This window comes from Pinus tabuliformis, chromosome 5_1 (assembly GCF_031772625.1).
Source record: "Pinus tabuliformis cultivar Carrire ecotype Pingquan chromosome 5_1, CPIR1, whole genome shotgun sequence".
In the NCBI taxonomy this organism is placed as follows: Eukaryota; Viridiplantae; Streptophyta; class Pinopsida; order Pinales; family Pinaceae; genus Pinus; species Pinus tabuliformis.
In genome coordinates, this window is record NC_142305.1 from 299161702 (window position 1) to 299180921 (window position 19220).

Consider the following 19220-nt stretch of genomic DNA (forward strand, 5'->3'; position numbering starts at 1 on the left):
TATAAATCAATATAAAATGTTTTTAATTAAAAATAAACAACAATATCATTGATTAATTCATATTAGGGCACAATGGAATCAAACCACCAACCTCCTACATATAAATTAGGTGCTCTTCCATTGAGCTAGCACTCTTTAAAGAATTATGTGATCAGGTTGGGAAGTTAGAAGATGTGGAAGAGATACATGAGGTGATGATGGAGCTTCAGGAGGGTTTCCAAGATGAAATGGATAGGATGGCAGTGGTTGAAATTTCACATCAACTATATATTGAACATCTTAAACTCAGGAGAATTAGATAGGTATTGAGGTGTTTTTCCATGAAAGTCATCTGCACAGTGTCCAAAAGAAGAGTTAATTGAAATATGAATTGTAGCAATATCTTAAATAGGAAAAAAATTAGCTATTCTATCATTATTGTTGAATTGGAAGAACGTGCAAGATTCAAAACAGTTAACTTTCTTGGGAATAAGCATCATATCACTAAATATTTGATTTTTGAAATGTTATTTTTTTTGTCACAAAAAATTATAGGAACACATTTACAAGTCAATTGATATAGTAATAAAGGGCATGAGTAAAGGAGGATTCCCGATACAAGAAGAAGAATAAATTGTTGCAAATGTAAAGGTCATATAGTTTTCTAGCAGCACCATAGATATATCTATGAAATGGAAATCACTAGACTTCATCACTCTCCAACAAAATATGACATAATCTCTCACAGATTAAGCCTCAAATAGAGATTTTGCTTTCATTTTTTAAGTATTAGCCACAAAGATGAAAAATATCGGCCACAACTTGAGCCCAAAATTTCAATTGTTCCTTCACTTGTTAGGGATCATCTCTTGTGATGGAGATTTTCCACTTGGCAATAGGAGATTATGAATATCCCTCATTATTTGGATATTTCCTTTTATCAAGAGTAGACACAAGACAAAATTTTTGATGGTGTTCATCTTGAAACTGTTTGCTGATTGCATAACATAACTCCAAGGCTAGCAAGGTATTGAGAGCTCAGGCATTTATTCATAATTAAAACTGAATCCCAGATAAAGATACCCATTCAACTCATCTAATTCAATGTTTATAAGCATATTAACTCTAGGAGTGCTAGAAGTATGTGTCAAAGTTGAATAAGGACAATCAACTTTGGCCTCTTTGTTGGTTGAGTCAGAAGTTGTCTTAGAGGACTAGAAATCACTGAAATAATTAGAATCACAAGAAAATTCCTTTAATATATCTTGATATCTTTTCGTTTCCCATGCCTTCTCACTCCAGTATTCTATAATAGACCTATATAGGCTTCTTCTGCTTCTACTTTTCTTAGATTGACTGAAATCTCTACACTGATCTGCATCTCCATAAACTACGGTGATTGGCTTGTTGAGAGGATTACTTAAATCAGAGAGTGGGGACTTCTTGTCGTACCTTGAGATAACAGATGCCAAAATCCCTCATTATACAATCAATCTTTCTTTTTCCTTCACCTTATGAGACTATTGCACAATATTGCAATCCGATCACCTCTGTACATATAGGCCTTCACGCAATCAAGGTGGTTTCAACCACTCCCTAGATAGTAGGATCTGAGATCTAATATTAGAGTCTCAATCCTATCATCATCATAAAAGTAATCTAATTTTAGCTTTCTCCATTCATTCCAACACTCCCGCTTAATGGAGAAAGGGTACTGAACAATAACATATGCCTGTTGGTCTAGTCTCACCTATGCTCACAATTAAAAAATGAAAAAACTCGGTAATAGAGGTTTTCATTTTTGTCGTCTTGCAGCAGAGCCCATACTTGTTCATCTCGAGTCGAGGCTTCATCTTTTCTTTCCTCGCCATGATGTAGTGATATCTCTTCACCTCATTCCTTCCCCAGTGATGGAAAGCTTGAATTCTTATTCTCGTCCTTCTCAAGATTGTGGCAGGCTGGATAGGATAATTTTCCCTCTCACTATTTCCGGTGTCAACCGTCTGAAAGTCAGCTATGATGTCTTCATCATTCATTGATGTAACGCCTGTACACACAGAAATATTAATGAGAGCATCATAATCTAAATTCTCTCCAGCTTTGTCTTCTTCTGCCACGTCTTTGTAATCAGCTTCATGTGGCTTGTCCCATTGATCTTCAACACTTTGTTCCTATTTACACCCTTCCTGAAGGTCAGCTCGTCTGTCTTCAAGCTCAGCATCTTGCACAACAAATTGTGCCTCTTAATTCTCGTGGTCATCAACAGAACCACATTCGTAAATCCCCCATACTTAAATTCAAACAGAGTCAAGGGATCTCTACTTGAATGGTTCATGAGGCACAATACTTGCTAAGGTTTTACAAATGGGGTAGCAAGCTAAGTGGGCTTGATTGTGGGAAAAACTCCACAGTTAAGCGCGCTTGAGCCAGAGGAGTTCTGGGATGGGTGACCTCTTGGGAAGTCCTGGTTACCGGGTGCAAGCCCCAGAAGTGATGATTGATGCTATGTGATTTGTTCTCCACATTTCACTAGTTTCAATCCCACTTCTTCACCCCTGTGAGCATCACCCGATGCAATGAGTGCTAAGTGAACTATTCAAAAAATCATGAGAAATTAGTCAGTTACGACTACCTCTCATGGAAATGGTCATACGTTTGAATGACTTACTTAACGCAGTTGAATCCCAAAAAAATGATATCTAATATAATGCACTGCGCAAATCCCCCATACTTAAATTCAAAAAGAGTCAAGGGATCTCTACTTGAATGGTTCATGAGGCACAATACTTGCTAAGGTTTTGCAAATGGGGTAGCAAGCTAAGTGGGCTTGATTGTGGGAAAAACTCCACAGTTAAGCGCGCTTGAGCCAGAGGAGTTCTGGGATGGGTGACCTCCTGGGAAGTCCTAGTTACCGGGTGCAAGCCCCGGAAGTGATGATTGATGCTATGTGATTTGTTCTCCACATTTCACTAGTTTCAATCCCACTTCTTCACCCCTGTGAGCATCACCCGATGCAATGAGTGCTAAGTGAACTATTCAAAAAATCATGAGAAATTAGTCAGTTACGACTACCTCTCATGGAAATGGTCATACGTTTGAATGACTTACTTAACGCAGTTGAATCCCAAAAAAAATGATATCTAATATAATGCACTGCGTAAATCCCCCATACTTAAGAACCACATTGTTTTTATAAAATTTCTTCTGACTCGAACATACTGCCCATGCTAATGCCTCTGAATGGCCACATGAAAAAATCTTCATCATTAGAATAAAAAATATCTAAAAATATAGACTTGTTGTTAAAGTCCAGCTTATCGTGCTTCGAGATTCTTTTTTTGGCTCCACACAGTCCTCTAACGAGCTCCAACAACCCGGTTACCACGCGGGGGGAAATTCTCCCTTTGGAAGCTCTTCAACTATGGAACCTTGTAGACTGTGGCTTTTGTGCCACGTAGGTCTTAGTGCCCTCAGCTCTGGCGACGAGCAACTAAATGACCTCTCACAAGCTTTCTCAATATCTAATTCTGATGCACATATTTCTGAAGATGGATTCAAATCAGCAAAAAAAAAAAATTGCGTTTTCTATGGCATATAATAATTTACAAGAAAATTTACTGAATTAGTTTTGGGATCTCCACAACTTGCAACTTAAGTGTCTCAAACACTTAAATTTTGAGGACAAATTTGCTACAAGAGAAACATTGCCACATGGATGAGCAAGCTACCACTGAAACATAAACCAACGTTCTGCAATCAACCGCCCTCCTCCGATCCTGCAGTGATTTTCACTCTTTTACGCTACACCCAGAGGCAGATCTACCAATCCATGACACCATGAATCTACAATGATCAAAGGCACCAACAATTGAATCCACGCGGAACCACCAATCCATGATCAACTCAGTGCTGGTCTTAAACAGTTTGGCCTCAATCAAGACAAAACCTTCTCGGTAGACCGTAGCAACCTCAACCTCAGGAGCAGATCAAATGTTTATCCCTTTAACCACGCCACAGCTGCCACACAATGATTTTTCCATTTCCTGTGCAAGGTCATGTTAACGCTCTCATGAATTTGGCGCAACTGCTGGTTATACGTGGATTTTTCATCACATTCTTTGTGGGTTCTCCACTCAGAGATTGAAGATGGGAAGACTGCAGTTTTACCTGATAGCTTTGAAGAACGAATCAAATATCGGACATTGCTTGTAAGTTGGGTGCCTCAGGTTAAAGTGCTTTCCCACACGGTCATGCACGCATGTCAAAGAAACATCGAATAGTTGTGAACTTCACCTGCTTCGAGATGAAAGATGAAGAGCAGCCACAACACACATGGTGTAGTCCAGAGGGGATCCTGAGACAAGTTATGGAGGCTACCAGGAAAAATAGGTGTGGGCCTTGCTGGGGAGAATGCATTGTAGCAGTTCGATGGAAGATGCAAATCTTCTTGAAAAAACTTATCGCGCAGCTAAGAAATCGGGCTGCTACTTAATCCAAAACACTTCAGAAGTAAATGACGGATCAGAAGCTTCGTGCAACTTTGTTTCTCCATGCGCTCCCCACAGATTTGGACTTCAATCATCGGCGATAACACAGTCACCGCCTTCCTTGAACATGCAGCCTTGTTTTATGTTTACACAGTCGGCGCTCTTATACACCACGGTCTCGAGAAGAACTTCGCAACTGTACACTTCACATCTGCGACGACTGACAAAATAAAAAAATGTGTAGTTCCACAGTGGTATCGGTACGTTTAGCCCTCCAATCCAAGCGATGATTTTGCCTCAGTCACGCTCTCCAATCGGCTTACAAGATTGACAACCTTGAAGCTCTGATACCATGATAAAAATTGAATATTCTATTAATTAAATGGCTCTCTAGGTCAGATACATGGACAGTGCCCAAGTACTATGCACAATACACAATCTATCTTCAATAGCCTAGTACATATAGGCTTTCACACAATCAGGGTGGTTTCAACCACTCGCTAGATAGTAGGATCTAAGATCTAATATTAGAGTCTCAATCATATCATCATCATAACAGTAATCTAAATTTAGCTTTCTCCATTAATTCCAACACCACCTTCCATTTAATGGGCCTTCTTTTGTACCAATTCTAACACATTTCTTTTTTATAACTTTTGTTTGTATCATCGTAGAAAGAGTAATAACTATTTTAAAATTTTGGTTCACATTGAATTTGCACTTAGGTTTCCTTACAAATAGGGTAAAGGTGAAGGTTTTAAGTGTAGAATCACTACAACAAAACAAGAAAATTGCGCCAGATTTAGCACCAGATTTTAGTGCATTTTTTTCTCAATTGGGATGAGCAGCCTGGCGCTAAATCTGGCTCTATTGTACAATTTTTAAAGCGTCCTTTTTTGCGCCAAATTTTGCATCTTTTTTTACACCAAATTTTTCATCATTTTTTGCACCAAGATTTGCATTTGGTTTTACAACAGGTTTTGCTTCTAGTTTTGTGGCATTTTTTGCATCTATTTTTGTATCATTTTTTGCTTCCTATTTTGTGTCATTCTTTGCTTCTAGTTTTGTGTCGTAATTTGCATCGAGTTTTACACCATCTTTTGCATCTGATTTAGTGCCTTTTTTTGCATCCAGTTTGTGCCAGTTTTTGCATCTAGTCTTATGCCATTTTTTTCTTCTAATTTTTTACCTATTTTTACATATATTTTTGCGCCAGTTTTTCTACCTTTTTTTGCACCATTTTTTTCATCCTATTTTGCACCATATGTTGAATCTAATTTAATGCCAAATTTTGCATCCATCTTTGCACCACTTTTGCGTTTTATTTGTCTCCCTTTTTTGCATCCTATTTTGCACCATATTTTGCATCATTTGTTACATCCAATTTAGCATCATTTTTAACACCATTTCTTGCATCCAATTTTGCATCCTTTTAAGCATCTAAATTTTCATCCTATGTTGAACCATGTGTTGTGTTCACCTTTGTATTCCATTTTGTCTCTAATATTACGTTCAATTTTGAGCCTTTTTTTTTTGTCTACTTTTGCATTTGTTTTTGCACCAAGTTTTGAATAATTTGTTGCACCTCATTTTTCATCCAAGGTTGCATATCAATTTGTATCAAAATTTCAGCCATTTTTATGCCCATTTTTGCTACTTTTGCGTCTAATTTTGCACTATTTTCTATATCCTATTTTGCATCCTTTTTGGTATCTAATTTTGCATCCTTTTTGGTATCCAAATTTGCATCATTTTCTCAACCACATTTTGTGTCCACATTTGCATCTCATTTTGTAACCAGATTTTAGTTTGAATTTTCATCTAGTTATGCATCATTTTTGGCATCCTTGGTTTCTCTTTTTAGTCCCATTTTCATCTTGTTTTGTATCTTTTCTTACATCCTTTTTGCACCCAATTTTCCATCCTAATTTCACACCTTTCTTTGCATTCTCAATTTGGTGTCCATTTTTTCATCCTTGTTTGCACCCAATTTGGTATCCTTTTGTATGCCCTATTTTGTTCCCTTCTTTATATCTAGTGTTGCACCCTTTTTTAGTTCTATTTTAAAACCATTTTTGCATCAATGTTTTCATCTTGTTTTTATGGCTTGTTTAACATCCAATTCTACTCCCAATTTTGCATCCATGGTTACATCCACTTTTGGCTTCTTGTTTAGAGTTTTACTTTTATTTCCATTTATGACCCCCTTTATGGGTTCATTTTAATAATTTCAATTACATAGTATTACAGTTTCTAAATATCATTTTGGTGTAGGATTTAATGCATGGTTAGATGAACATAAAACCCTCTCAGTTTATCCTAGAAACCTAGGACAAACCGAGTAAGAGAAAGGTTGTTCTAAGGCTCAAGATTCTTAGTAGATCAAGATGTAGAGTAGAGATTAAGAAGAAGAGAAGTAATTCCTGTGAGTCCTCGCATGCAGGTCTTGTTGGAGTTTTCAGTGTAGCTGGGAAGCGCTCCTAGCTAGCTCCAAAGCTTGGTCCTACACATAAGAGAGAGAACAAAGAAACCTTCACAACATAATATCTTGATAATCGAAACTATCATAAACATATAAATATTACTGAATAAATAAATATAAAATAAAATCCCATACATTCATTAGTTAAATAGAATAAGTAAAGAATGAATAACAACATATGGAAGGAAGAACAACCGATCTATATTAATAAAGGAGTTGGAGGAAAGTTACAACCATCAGATGCAGTTACAACAACACCTCCCCCAACTCCTAGCTCCAAAACTCTCCCTCTCAAGATAGATCTCAGCAGCGTGACAATACAATAATTTCCATCCTTTTCTCAATGGCCAAGCCTCCAATATATAGGAAAGTGAAGGCTATGAAGATTTCCTAAATTTCTCATTAGTTCAATTTGGGCAAAATCATTTGGGTGAATAATTTTTCCTCATATAAAAATAATTTTTTTCCACTTTTTAGATGCTTTTGTGCTTAGGAAAATGCTTTTCCATGCTTTATGGCTCTTTCCTCCTTTTGAATGCTTTTCGTTTTTAGGAAAAATTTAAAGATGAGGATAAAGAGATCACATTCCACCATATGAGTTTCCGAAAGTGAACAAGAGTGTGAAATTCTAGTTAACTCAAGCTTTTTTCCTCGTGACTGAGTGAGAATTTTGGTAACAAAAGTTAGATGAAGGGGACAACTTGTTATAGACTAGGATAACATGGTCCTCATAGTACATAACTTGTATTATAGTCTTATATAGTCTAGGAGATAGGGGTATTTCAGCCAACAATATAGTATTCTCCTCCAAGCTGATGAGGAGGTATTTTCATGTATAACATATTTAAGAAGATATCACAATTCAAATTGATAGCTTAATATTTGTAAACAAATTTAAGGGTAATTGACAACATTCATAAAAAATATAGTAGTATCTTCATATATAACAATTCTCCATAAAAAAATCATTGACAATTTTCAATATACATATATGACTACTAAATCAACACTTATCGCATATATCATTATTCCAAGATAAATTCACAACATTACATCCAAAAATAGTAATATCATCATACATAATGATTCTCCATCAAAAAACATTGATAGTTTTCAACACATATATAAAGTAACAAGATAATACTAATAATATCCTCATCATCTTTAATCAAATAAACTAAGATTCAAATGTGTGATTATTAGATCAAAATATTTTGTGAAAACCATTATTCTAAGGTAAATTCATAACATCCATCAAAAGATAGTAATATCATCATACATAATAATTCTCCATCAAAATAATGTTGATAATTTTCAATATATACATAAAATAACAAGATAAAAATGATAATATCATCATCATATTTAATCAAATCAACTAAAAGTCAATGTATGATTACCAAATCAAAATGTTTCATAGATATCATTATTCTAAGGTAAATTCATAACATCCATAAAAAAATAGGAATCTCGTCATACACAATAATTCTTCATTAAAAAATGTAAACAATTTTCAACATATTCATAAGGTAACAAGATAGTACCAATAGTATCATCATCATTATTCAAATCAACTAAAATTCAAATATATGATTACCATGTTAAGACATCCCAACTAAATATAAAAAATAACACATGGCTAGCTAGCACCATAAAAATCATAGTCAATATCATCCTCATGATCATTTCCATGATCATCATCCTGATCATTCTGATCATCTCATCCACATAATCATCACCAATGCCATCGCCATCCTCATCATCCTCATCTCTGATATATGATGTAATCTAAACATAGTCTGTATCATCATCTTCATGGCCATTACCTGCAGCGTTCTAGAAAAAAAAATATATATTACATCTTAGTACTAATTCTATAGGACAATGCATATTTTTGTTACAATGCTAGCCATAAAATGAGGTAGAACATAATAACATTTAATAGTACTAAAAAATAAAATGAAAACAAGGTTTAAGATATATTGGAGATCCAACTAAGATTACACTTGTAATTCACATTCAATAGTAGAAGCATTTTTTAATGCATATGAAGTAGGTACCCATTTGTTCTTCATATTATATTTTCAATGTTTCTTATGATGTCCATGCATGATTGGTAAATTATTATTTTCTTACTAAAACTAAATATATATTTAAAAAAAAAAACTAAAACATAAACAAATAATTATTTGCTTATGTCTTAGTTTTTTTTAAAATATATATTTAGTTTTAGTATTTTTTTTATTTTCTAAAAAACATATTTAGTTTTTGGTATTTTTTTATAACAAAAATTATATATATATATAGATATCTATATATATATATATATATATATATATATATATATATTATAAAAATGGATTTTAAACATTCCATTCATGCTAAATTTGTGATTTTATGATAGAAGTTTAAATTATATATAAAAAATTAACTTAATGCCATGCATTGTGTCGTTGAGATGGGCATTGGGTATTATACATCTCTTCCTTGCTAAGTTATAGAATGTGCTTGGGTTTTCTTAATGCAATAAAATTAATTTTTTCTCTTCATTATATCTTGAGATGTTCAACTTGTACCTAATAAAACAATAAAGTTAAAATAGGTTTGTCTTTTTCCTCTGTAGACCTTTGTCCCCATTAATCTTGGTCATAATAGATTCATTGTCTTATGGTGGCCTTGAGTGGTCTCTCCCATTAGTTGCATGCCTTTTAGTTTTCAGTTAGTGACATTTCTTAGGCTTGATAACATGTTATTTAATTTATGAAAATGTGTTATTGTCCATATTATTGTTAAATAGTAATATTAAATATGTTGGTTTTGAGCATGGTTTAGCAAAACGTTCCCAAAAGGTTTATAGATTGTATTCTATAATGTAATGATTCATTGATTGATGAAATTGTTTTGGATATTTTTTTAATGATTCATTGATTGATTAAATTCTTATGCATATTTTGTTTTATTATATTAACTTGTATGTGTTAAGGTCAAAAGTCGCCTCTTTTTGAGATTTTCATTGGTCAATTTACCTTAAGGCCATCAAGTTCACCATTTGGTCCCGGGTTAAGGAAATATAGGAGTGGCATTGTCTAAGCTCTTAAATATTTAAACATGTTTTTTTTTGTCACATTATACTTCCTTTCTGTGTAAATTCTCCATGAAAATAGTTTCATGGAACATGAGGGGCCTCAATATTAAAGTAAAATAAAGAATCATAAAAGAAAAATGGTATTCAAAGCACCCATCAATAATGTTGATATAAGAAACAAAAATATTAAGTGAGGTTCTACCTCATATAATTATCAAATCTGGGAGGAATTTCCAAGCAATAGTGATTGATGCTTAGAGATACTTGGGTGGAATGGCTATTATTTGGAATGATTAGGACAACAAGGTTACCAATATGTTTACCTCTTTTCGCATTATGAAAATACAATTTTAGTTAATTAGCATCCATGACTACTACCATGTATCCAATGTCTATGACTCCAATATCGCAAATGCAAAACCTCTATTTTTGAATTCTATTTCCAGCACAATTAAGTTATACTCCCCATCTCCGTGGATTATTGGGAGTGACATCAATATTATCAAGTGTCTTTAGGGAAGGAAAGGATGAATCACCATGTTTACCAAGAGATTTTGTAAGCAATACCATCAAAGCCCTAAAGTAGTCTCCATTAAAGTTCTCAAGCAATGAGTCTCCAACCCACACATGTGGATTAATGAGATGTAATACATGTGTGTGTGGTGACTAACTTAATACACTATTCTAATAACTCGACAAACTTAGGTATTTCACTCCATCACATAAATTGACCATAGTATGACATAAGTAAACCAAGAGTAGACATGAAACCCTTAGGCAACAAACATTCCCTAGATCCTCAACGAGGTGCTTAAATGATGGAAAAGAGGACTTCATTATTTAATCATTACAAGCATGTGATCAAGTGTGACTAGGAGTGTATATATTCACATGTTTGCCAAAAAGGGAGTGAATACATGAGCTACCATTCATTGGGCCTTATTTTTCTTTCTTTCTTTTTTTCTTATATATAGGACTTAGGGAAGGAGGTTTTCATAAGTTTGGAACAACTCATAGATATAAGATTTACATGAATTTTCACTTCAACTTTAGATTTTAGACTTAGATAAATCATTCTAGTGGATCTTTAATGATTTTGGCTTTCACTTTTTGATTTTCGTTCATCACAAATGACAAAAGGGGGAATATTTTTCCACAAATCTATGGATGCTTAATCATAAAGGCTTCATGCAATGAAAAAAAATTAATGATGTTATTCTCTATGAAAATGATGGGTATTCTTGAGAAAAGCTTATGCTTGTGGATGTCTCCTCCTTAGTTGAGAGGGAGTGAGGGTGGACACCATATTATCCATGTGTCATGTACTATGGCCAGGACTAATAATCATAAGCCTAGTAAAGACACTAGTAGGGAGAATGGTGGGTTGGATAAACATCCAGGCCCAATATTCTTTTAGAATTTGTACTTTGACTAGGACTAACCACCATAAATCAAGTACATTAATCCAAGATAAGAATAGTCATGAGGATCAACATTTACTGGTGTCACATATTATGAAAGTGGATTAGGAAATGATCATGTGAGGACATACCTGGTGAACATCCTAGTGGGGTAAGTTCCTAGAGAGGTAGTGGTGTCCAAATTTATGCCTCCCAACATTATGCTCTAATCTAATGGAGAGATAGAGCTTGTTAGTCAAGGCCTTGCTATTTTGACAATGTTGTCTATGATGATGTAAATCATCATTGATGCTTATCAATCCAGATCCCTTCTTATATGAATATTTCAACTTGAGAGTACTTTTTTGTCTCATTATGAGTACCTCCCTAGTTTAGAGGGAGTGTTGAAAAATGTAACTAGTGTCGGTCTTTGTAATGCAATAAAATGTATTTTTTATCATTAATAGTTATTATTATATTCATTATTATTATTTCATTTTGGTCAAAGCATTTTCTTCATGCTTATAGAGTCAAAAGGAAATTATTTTGAGTCAAGAGAAATGTATTTGAGTCAAGTCCCATTTGGAATTTTGAAAGAAAAAGAAAAGGATTTTTTTTTGAGTCAAAGAATCAACACAAGACCAAGTCAGCCCTCCTTGAACAAGTTGGCCTGAGAGGCATCTATTCGACCCTCTTGGATAGGTATATATATCAGTCAAATCGATCACTTGGAATACCAATCACTTATCATCACAAAACATTGTTTCTTGTGCCAAACAAGAATAAAAGACAACTGGAATTAAAGGATAGATAAACTATGATTTTTCTAGCCTGTTTCTGCACACACGTGTGAATATTTTGTGGCTTCTCTATGAAAATTACAGGTCTGAACTTCATCCTTCACTATAGGTCCAAAAATTCTATTATTTGACCTTATTTTAGAGTGTTTAATCAACGCTAAATTTCATTGACTTTGACTTGGTTGGAGGAGACTTGGAGTAGGGTTGACTTGGATATTTGTGGAAATCTTGGTCTTGGTCTTGGGTCTTGTATATCTCATTTTGATCTAATTTTATAAGAGAAGTATTTTTGGGTTTTTCCCTAGATCGGAGCCTAATTCTTGGTGTTCTTTGTTTCCATGTGATATTTATGTTTTTCATTTTCGTGTAATTACTTGATGAAGAAGACAATCTAACTAATAAGAAGCCATACATCGTTCACAAGTAATTATCAAGTTAAAATAAATCAATCATTTTCTTCTAACACTTGGTTTCTCAACATGAAGTAGGGAAATAGGTCCTATTACATCCAACCTGCAATCTATGATGGGAAATCCTCAATAGTCTCTTTGAAGAAAGATGTCCTATTGAGGGGGTCAAGAAGAGGTATGAGGCATCACCAATTTTATAGTTGAAGAATTTTAAATCTTGGTTTGTCAATTTTTGCCCTATGTAGGAAAGACAACATGGAAGGAGGTGATCCCCTTGGAAAAGTTGAAAAAGGGAAGGCCACATAAGGCCTTATATAAATATCTAAATCCAAGGACCTCCCTCATAAATAGAGTTAGACATGTATTGAAAGAGAGTAAAAAATGATCCTTCCAAGTCTTGATAAAGACAATAAAACATCCCTTGAATCTCATAATAAATGGGGCATTTACAGATGAGGTGACCCTCTAACTCTATTTAATGTATATGGAAAAGATAATAGATATTATGGATAAGAGGAAAATATCCCAAGAGAGACAGAAAATGTAAAAATTTTTATAATGATACGTATGCAGAAGATGATCTTGAAACTAGTAAGTTCATAAATCTATGACTGTAAGGTCATTGGCATCATCATAATCATTGTCATCATCTTCATTATCTTCGTCATCACCACCATCATTGTCATCATTATTGTCACCATTGCATTATCATCATAATCACCATTCATGCCCTCCTCCTCATCATCATCATCATTGTGATTATGGACATTGTCATAAATTGTTCATAATTATAGGTGTCATAAGAAATATCATCAACCCAAAAAATTACGAGTGCTAAAAAAGGGTTGCTAGGACAAATGATATATGCAAGAGAAATAACAACTCTATTTTTTAGAGATGATTGATGATTATAATCATCACTTCCATTATCATGATCATTATAATTTTCATCAACCCCATCATCATAATTAATGTGATTTCTATCATCATTATTGTCATCGTCGTCATGGACATCATCTGATCATCATTCATGCTGTTATTATTGTTGATAATGACCAAGATTGAAATAATGACAATGATGATCAGATGATGATGTCTTGGAAGATGACGCCAAAGATAATGATTTTGATTATGACCATGAAAACATTTAAAAATTGGGAAGATTGGACAAGGTCATTAGCATCGTCATCATCATTGTCATTGTAACCCCCATTGTCTTTATCATCATTGTCATTATCACCATAATCACGATTCATCTCATCGTCATCATCTTCATTATCATCATCATCCTAATTATTGACATTGTCATCAGTTGTTCATAATTATCAATGTCATAAGTGTGGAGGTTTGCTGTTACACCAAAACCCGTAGGTTTTGGTAAACGTTACAAACCAGTAACTAGGATCCCCAGGGTGGAAATTACGGATTCTATAGAGGTGCGGTGATGCTTCCAACACCCCCGCCTCAAATGCAACTCGGGGGAATCGAATCTGGGTCCAAGCTCCGATACGATGTGGAGGTTTGCCGTTACACCAAAACCCGTAGGTTTTGGTAAACATTACAAACCAGTGACTAGGATCCCCAGGGTGCAAATTACGGATTCTATAGAGGTGCGGTGATTCTTCCAACAATAAGAAATATCATCAATGCAAAAAATATGATGAGCGTTGGAAAAGGGATGCAAAAGTGAACAAAAAAATGGGGGCAACAATAGATGTAAAATTGGATCAAGAGTGGAAACAACGTAAGAAGATGCAAAACAAGATAGAAAAACTTACACAAAAGTGGATGAAAAAGTAGATGCAATAGTTGATGCAAACTTGGACACAAAATAGGATGCAAACGTGGATGCAAAAGTGGAAGAAAACATGGGTGAAATAGTAGGCATAAAACTTAGCATGAATTGTGGTGAAACAAATGTGGATACAACAACGAATGCAAAAAATGACCCAAAATTGGATGCAAAAAGGAGGCAAACTTGGATGCAAAAAGGGATGTAAACATGGACCAAACATGGGTGCAATAGTGCACACAAAATTAGATGCAAAATTGGACGCATCAGAAGTGGATGTAAAAGTAGATGCAAAATGGGATGCAAAAAGCATAAACAATATTTGATGCAAACTTGGACACAAAAGATGATGCGAAATTGGATGCAAAAGTGGAATGCAAATGTGGGTTGCAACAGTAGGCACAAGATATGGCACAAATTGTGGCACAAAAAAAGTGGATGTAATAATAGACACAAAAAAATATGCAAACTTAGATGCAAGACAAGATGAAATAAGGGATGTAAAAGTGGATGCAAACATGGGTGCAATATGAGAAACAAAATTGGATGCAAAATATGGATGCAATGGAAGTAGATTCAAAAGAAGATACAAAATGAGACACAAAACCCAACACAAAAGTGGATGCAAAAATAGATGCAATATTTGATGCAAAACATGATGCGAAGATGGATGCAAAATTGGAAGAAAATATGGGTACAATAGTAAGTGCAAAACATGGCACAAATTGTGGCACAACAAAAGTGGATGTAATGATAGATGCAAAAAAAGAAACAAATGAATATGCAAAAGAAGATGCAAAAAGGGATGCAAAAGTGGATGTAAACATGGGTGCAACAATGGATGCAAAATAGGATGCAAAAGTTGATGCAACAAAATTCGATGCAAAAGTAGATGCAATATGAGACACAAAACCTGATGCAAATCTTGATGCAAAAGTGGATACAAAAATGGATGCAAAAATATATATAAAATTCGATGAAAACCTAGATGTATATGAGGATGCAATCGTGGATGCAAAATTAGAAGAAAAAATGGGTGCAAAGGAAGGTGCCAAACTAGGTGCAAATTATGGCACCAAAAAATTGGAAGCAATAGTGGACACAATAATAGATGCAAAAGAGGATGTAAATATGGTAGCAAAACCAGATGTGAAAGTGGATGCAACAAAAGTCGATGCAAAAGTAGATGAAAAACTAGACACAAACCTTGATGCAAAACTTGGCGCAAAGGGGATGCAAAAAATGAGGCAAAAATGGATGAAAAAAATGATTTAAAAAATGATGCAAAAGAGGATGCAAGAGATGATGAAACAGTTGATGCAAGTGTAGGTGCAAAAAGTGGATGCAATAGAGGATTCAAATGTTGGTGAAACAAAATTAGTTTCCAAACTTGTTGCAAAACATGGTGTAAACAATGGCACAAAACTTGGCATAAAACCTGGCGTAAAACCTGGTGTAAAAACCTATTACAATACCTGGTGCTAAACTTGGTGTAAGACTTAGTGCAAAGCTCGGTGAAACTTTTGCATCAAGTTTTGTGCCATATTTGATAAATGGACACAAATAGCACCAAAAATGGGCTCTATATGCAAAAAAGGAAGCAAAAAGGGATGCTAATCACAGGGTTTTGTTGTAGTGAATGTAATGATATTAAGCGTATACAATCAATATTTATGAATCTTACATAAATGATACATTTGACAACGAGATATGAGAGTTTGCGGTGTGTAAATCTAAACACGTAAGGTTTGAATTCCTTAAACTTGTATGACATATTTCACATTTTAGATCGAATTATGAGAGTTATTATGGTTGGGACAAGTTATTGAGGAAAACTTATCTTCGAGGTAATTCTTAAAGGGAAAAATTATATTTGAAAGATCATATTTAAAATATGTAACAAATATCTCATTGAAGGGACATTTGCTCTCTTGGCATTTAATATTCGAGACATCTACTTACCTAGCATTCAATGTTAGGGATTGTTGAGCACAACAATGCCAATTTCAACATAAAATTTGCATAATCCTAATTACTTGAGGAACGGAGTTTAGGAAAGGCATGATAAGTAACTAACAAAATACATCTCTGAAGGAATGCCAATTTCGATATAAAAACTAGCACAAACGGTTAGGAAAATCACGATAACTAATTTGAGGTGATGTTAATTTGAATATAAAAATTAAATGGCTAGTAAATTAGGATTTATAATAAGAATTATAAAATTTACTATATGAATAAATAAAAAGAATTAATATAAGTTAAATATATATATTTTTTAAAATATGGAACAAAAATTTTAATCATAAAAATTTATTAGCATTTTATTTTTTATATAAATTTTTAATTTGTAAATAGGTTTTGTTATAATATTATAGGTTAATATCATAGTATATCGATGTAAAAATCTATAATTCATTTCATGACGTGTTCATATGACATTGTTTTAATTAATTAATTTAATTAAAAGGGTGAAAAGAGTAAAACCAATTTGAATATAAATCTCAACTTTTGATTGTGTATATTACTACGAATATTCTAGAATATTATGTGGAGATTAAATCTTTATTATCCATTTAAGTATCGGGGTTTTCGAGTGCATTATATTAGATATCATTTTTTTGGGATTCACCCCTGAGCATCACCCGATGCAATGAGTGTTGAGTCAACTGTTCAAAAAATCATTAGTCAGTTATGACTACCTCTCATGGAAATGGTCATAGATGAATGACTTACTTAATGCAGCTGAATCCCAAAAAAATGATATCCAATATAATGCACTACGAAAACCCCTATACTTAAATTCAAACAGAGTGAAGGGAACTCTACTTGAATGGTTCATGAGGCACAATACTTGCTAAGTTTTTGCAAATGGGATAGCAAGCTAAGTGGGCTTGATTGTGTGGAAAACTCCACAGTTAAGCGCGTGCTTGGGCCAGAGGCGATCTGGGATGGTTGACCTCCCGGGAAGTCCTGGTTACCGGGTGCAAGCCCCGAAAGTGATGATTGACACTATGTGATTCATTTCACTAGTTTCAATCCCACTTCTTCACCCCTGTGAGCATCACCCGATGTAATGAGAGCTGAGTCAACTATTCAAAAAATCATGAGAAATTAGTCAGTTACGACTACCTATCATGAAAATGGTCATAGATTACCTGATGCAATGAGTGTTGAGTGAACTATTCAAAAAATCATGAGAAATTAGTCGACTACCTCTCATGGAAATGGCCATAGATGAATGACTTACTTAATGCAGTGGAATCCCAAAAAAATAATATATTTATTATCTATTTAATAATTATTGATAATTAAACTAAAATTATGAAAATCTCCAAAATAATCACATCTATCAATAATTAAAATTATAAAAATCTCCAAATAATCATATCTATCAATATAATTACATAATCATAATTGAGCTAAATAAAATTTAAGAGATATCATAATAACGAAATTTGGTAAGAAAATGATCTCATGTTAAAAACTATGAAGCACAAAAAGGTTATTTTTTTAAACTTCTATGGGGATAAATATCAATTAAAACAACTCTCTATCTCACACAATAAATAAATAAATAAATAAATAAATAAATAAATATATATATATATATATATAAAATAAAATAAAAAATATCACATCTCAACTCTTAATTATCAATATATCGTAGGGGTGGCTAATTATATCAAACTCGTAAACTCTCAATTTCTGTCCTGACTTCTACATGCTGCCCACAATGCAGTGACTTTAGCCACCACTACGACCAACAAACCTAGATAGCCCACGAAATCCATCATTATCTTGGTGAGTCCACGATTGCCGATGTCTGGAATTTCATTTCCTTGGTTCCGTTCTTCAAGACGCCGTAAAGGAAGACAAATGCAAAAGGCTAGTAGAATAAATTCACAGATCAAAGTGAGCATCAGAAATATAAGTTTTAGGCATCTATTGACCGGTAACACTGATAGAGTTATGTCCACTGCAATGATTGCAAGCAAGGCCAGCAACCCTTCCAATACTAAACTCCAATCTCCAGCCATCGTCTCTGTAACAGTTTAAGAAACGTGTCAGCACTACAAATTGAACGACATTCGTCATGGTAATCAAAAGTGGCCATGAGACAATGTGCGAACATGAAAAATGTTACCGACCACCTTCCATATCACATAAAAATGGAGGAAAGTATTTTAGCATCTATATTATTTATTTTACAGGAAAAATCTTCTTAAGAGCACTATTGTGTTAACAATCACACATAGATCCGAGACGTAAGTTCAACTAAGATCTGGGATCGAGCTTATCAAATATACGACCTTCTAGCTCTAGTACTAAGTGAAAAACATAGTTGCAAATTAAACATAAATCTCCCTATATTTTTATTGATCATACAATGATTATATATGAGAATAGCTCACAGATTAAACTAGATTGTATAGAACTGGATTTGATCAACTAAAAATAACTAACCCAAAAATTCACCACAATTAACAACATGTAAAGCATTAATTCTAACTAAAATGAATGGGATACATGTTACATTCAACAAATTAACTAAAAAATAACTAACTTAAAAACTCACAACAATTAACAATATGTAACAAACATATAAGCATTAATTCTAACTAAAATGAATTGGATACATGTTACATTCAACAAAAATAAATGAGATTCCAGTGATCAAACTGGTGAACATAGATATTAGAATGTAAATGAGATTGATTAAAGTGATTCCAAATCTAAAACAGGCTGAACACAATGTTGGAAATATGATTATACTAAGAGAGG

At 33.8% G+C, this 19220-nt stretch overlaps 1 pseudogene; it reads right to left on the reverse strand.

The window, feature by feature from the left end:
• Positions 1 to 768: 768 nt before the first annotated feature.
• Positions 769 to 18475, reverse strand: LOC149164539 (uncharacterized; annotated as a pseudogene).
• Positions 18476 to 19220: the final 745 nt, after the last annotated feature.